General features: G+C 42.8%; 1 pseudogene; it reads right to left on the bottom strand.

Moving 5' to 3' along the window:
* Positions 1-4016: 4016 nt before the first annotated feature.
* Positions 4017-4181, bottom strand: LOC133051384 (U2 spliceosomal RNA; annotated as a pseudogene).
* Between the last annotated feature and the right edge of the window lie 320 nt (positions 4182-4501).

The following is a 4501-nucleotide window of genomic DNA, read 5'->3' as shown; positions in this document are numbered from 1 at the left end:
AAAAGAAGAGCTTGCATTTCTCTCTTCTGACTTTGCAATGTATCTATGCTCTCAGGAACTATCTGATCCATCTATAGTCCTCCAGACTGGAGGGGGGGAAAAGCCTTTTTAAACTCATGCAGATCTATATGTATGGCTGATTCATGTTGATGTATGGCAAAAGCCATCACAATATTGTAAAGCAATTATCCTCCAATTAAATAAATTAAAACAAAATAAAAAACTCAGGCAGGAAAACTATGAGATCTCTGGTTTTGTCTCTTTAAAAATTAGCTTGTAAATGAGCTGTATTTAGTTGACTTAAATCGAGCACTTACATACATTGTGTCATGGGAAGAGACACAGGCCCAAATCAGGAGCACCACTGGGATTATAATTCCCCAAAGGGAACAGAAGCCAGGAACCACATGGAAGGGAGAGAGCTCAGTCATGTCTGACTCTTTTCAAACCATGGACTGTAGACCGCCAGGCTCTGCTGTCCATGGGATTATTCAGGCAAGAATACTGGAGTGGGTTGCCATTTCCTCCTCCAGGGGATCTTCCAGATCCAGGGATTGAATCCACGTCTCCTGCATCTCCTGCATTTCAGGCAGATTCCTTATCCATTGAGCCATCCAGGAAGACTAGGAACCACATAATCCAATGTGTATTAGAAGGAATGAGAAAGTGCATCAAAAAGCCAGACTATATGTATCAAAACTCAACTATGAAAAGATTAAAGGAGTGACCCAAGAAGAAAAAGAAAATCTAGTTCTCTTTCAGGGATGGCTTGTGGAGGGTTTTAGAAATAGTGATTCATCCTCTCCTGAGGGTCAGTCCATCCACTCCTGCTGGGACAACATTTTATCAGTCAGTCCATCCCTGATATTAGGCCAAAGTTACAATCAGACCCACAAGTTACAATCAGGTCCACAGACTCCTATACCCCCAGCTCCTAGAGGTAGCCTTTAGGGTATTTAATAACTGAGATCAAGCTGAGGATGAAGAGAGAATCCAACGTGAAAACAAGCAGGCCAGGGCTCGTGCAACCTCAGGACAACCCAAGGGGGCCAAGAAGTTTTAACCATCTGTCTGGAGGTAAAACCAGCAAGGCAGAATGCTTCAAATGCTAGTCAACTAGCCACTGTGCCCATGAATGCCAGGAAGTGTCCCCAGGTCCATGCCCAGTCTGTAAACAAACAGGTCACTGGAAGTGGAACAGTCCCCGGTCCCAAAGGGGGAGAGGGGCTCCTGATCCTGAGATGGCCATGCCAGACAACTGAGGCAGCCCACGGATTCTGGCGGCAATGCCCCACCCCAACCCTGCGGAGATATCTGTCTCCATCAAGGAGCCCCAGGTGATCCTTGAAGTGGCAGGTAAGAAAATCAATGTTAAAACTGATACAGGAGCCACTTTGTTCTGATCTCTCATGTTGGGCCTCTTTCCTCCAAAGGTTGTGCGGTGACTGATGTCATTGGACAGCTTCGCACCCATTACTTCACTGGGCCTCTCACTTGCCAATTTAAACTCCATCTGATCTCACATTCCTTTTTAGTTGTGCCTGAATGTCTGACTCCAGTAGTGGGGAAAGACCTTCTGGGCTCCCTCAGGGCTATATTAGGACTACAAGGCCCCAAACAGCCCCTTTTCTTGACTCTAAGACAAATCAGTCCGAAAAACAATGGCCTATTCTCACACATATTCTACACACAGCTAACCGGACAGGTTGGGACAAAGGAATCCCTGAAAAGGCTATAAATGTGAAACCTATAAAAATTACCCTTAAGCCAGAAGCCACTTACCCTAACAAGAGATCATACCCCAGAAATTTGGAAGCAAAAAAGTATTTTCAACCCCTCATAGATAAATCCTTAAAACATGGCCTCTTGGTGCCCTGTCAGACTCCATGCAATACACCTATTCTGCCAGTTGTTAAGCCAAATGGGAAATTGGAATGGTACAAGATCTTAGAGCAGTAAATGATGCAGTGGCCCTATACATCCCCTTGTGGTCAATCCTTATATTAATTCAGGTTCCTGGAAATGCTGAATGGTTTACTGTGCCTGACCTCAAGGATGCCTTCTTTTGCATCCCAGATCATCCCTCATGTCAGTATCCATTTGCCTTCGAGTGGACTATCACTACTAAAGCCAAATGCAACAATATACCTGGACAGTATTGCTGCAGGGGTTTCAGGACAGCTCACACTTGTTCATCCAGGCCCTGCTAACAAACTAAGGGAAATACACCTAAAAGAAGGGACTATTCTATAGTATGTAGATGATAATATGTAGTACTCTCCATGGAGGCATCAGTTATCAAAATATCACTGAAGTCCTTAATTTCCTTGGGGCATAGGGTCTCTCAGAAAAAGGCACAAATTTCAAAACAACAATTTAAATATCTGGAGTATATTATAAACCCTGGAAGTAGACAGTTATCTCCAGATAGAAAACAAGCTATATTACACCCAAGTGCCCCAAAAGACAAAGAAACATTTAGAAACATTTTCACATCTTCCAATGCATGACAGGATTTTGAAGAATTTGAATTCCAGGATTTGGACTAATGACTAAGTACCTATATAAAGCCACTAAAGGCCTAGATATAGAACCATTACTTTGGACGGGGGGACAAGAAAGAGCTTTTAATAATATCAAACAGGCCCTCACCAGATCTCCCGCTTTGGGTGTCACCAATTTAAAAAAGCCATTCATCTCATACATAGCTGAAAAGGAAAGGCCAGCCCTGGGGGTCCTTATATAGAAGCTAGGTGCAGTTCAGAGGTGTAGCTCAGACCAGAGGCTATTTTTCAAAACAACTAGATGCCATGGTCCGATGTTGGCCTGGCTGCTTCCAGTAGTAGCTGCCACTGCTTTATTAGTGGAAGAAGCTAACAAGCTTACCTTTAGACAGTTGCTGAAAGACCAGACCTTATTAAGTACAAATAATTCTGGAGATAAAAGGTCACCACTGGCTAACTGCAAGCCTCCTTACTAAGTAGCAGGCTTTACTTCTTGACTCCTCAGAGGGAACCCTCAAAATTTTCCATCCCCTCATTTGGGCAACACTGATGCCTGTTGAAAGCCCAAAACTAACATGTTCCTGCCTCAAAACCCTCGACCAGGTCTATGCCTGTAGGCTTGATATAACAGGCCAGGCCACAGAAAACCTTGAGGAGGAAAGGTTTACTGTTGGCAGTAGTTTACAATTAACCACCAATCCTCACTATTCAATATGGGCGGGGAAACTTAACACTGGTTCTTTAGCTTGTTCATTTAGATGTCTCAAGGTATAAGAACATTCTGGCAGGAGATCTTCATTTTCTCATGACCCTTCTCTTTTCAGTCACACTGATTTATGATATATTTCATCTAGTGCTCCATTGTCTTCCCTCTTGTTGTAAATCTGTGACTTAGACTTTTTGATCCAAAAAAGAGACCTGGGACCAATAGGTCCAGAGGTCCCATTTTAAAAAATAGATACACATGTTAAACTTTAACTCTGAAATTAACAACTGTACACACAAATTTGACAGAAGCAATATTGCCTCCACTGTCTGATCAATAGTTAAGGAAGCCCACGCAAAGTTAACAAGGTTCCTTTCCTTTCCTAGGCCCTTTTAGTGGCAATTATTGTTGTCCTTTTGGCCCTTGTTTAACCTTTAGGTTAAGTTTGTATTTTTAGGCTCCAACAGTTTCAACTGAGTTACACGATGGCTCAAGGAATTCAATCCATTTTAGCAGAGGATGACCCAGGTGGCAAAGATCCTTGGAGCAACTAGCTAGGAACTTCTACAGGGGGTGTGTGAAATGGGTAAAAGAGGTCAGAACATACAAACTTCCAGTTATAAGTCATGAGAATATAAGGTACAGCATGGTTGAGATAGTTAATAATGTTGTTTAGTCATGCAGTCATGTCCGACTCTTTGTGACCCTATGAAGTATAGCCTGCCAGGCTCCTCTGTCCATGGGATTTCCCAGGCTAGAATCCTAGAGTATATTGCCATTTCCTCCTCCAGGGGATCTTCTTGACCAAGGGATTGAATCTGCACCTCCTTTATTGGAAGGAGGATTCTTTACCATTGAACCACCACGGAAGTCCAATAATACTATATAGTATATTTGAAAACTGCTAAAAGAGTAAACTGATAAGAACAGACACTACACTTGATCTTAGCCAAAAGGCCGAGAACAGAGATCAAATTGCCAGCATCCACTGGATCATCAAAAAAGCAAGAGATTTCCAGAAAAACATCTATTTCTGCTTTATTGACTATGCCAAAGCCTTTGACTGTGTAGATCACAATAAAGTGGAAAATTCTGAAAGAGATGGGCATACCAAACCACCTGACCTGCCTCTTGAGAAACCTATATGCAGGTCAGGAAGCAACAGTTAGAACTGGACATGGAACAACAGACTGGGTCCAAATAGGAAAAGGAGTACGTCAAGGCTGTGTATTGTCACCCTGTTTATTTAACTTATATGCAGAGTACATCATGAGAAACGCTGGGCTGGAAG

Source organism: Dama dama, chromosome 33 (assembly GCF_033118175.1).
Source record: "Dama dama isolate Ldn47 chromosome 33, ASM3311817v1, whole genome shotgun sequence".
NCBI classification, from domain to species: domain Eukaryota; kingdom Metazoa; phylum Chordata; class Mammalia; order Artiodactyla; family Cervidae; genus Dama; species Dama dama.
This window is presented reverse-complemented; position numbering and strand designations above follow the sequence as displayed.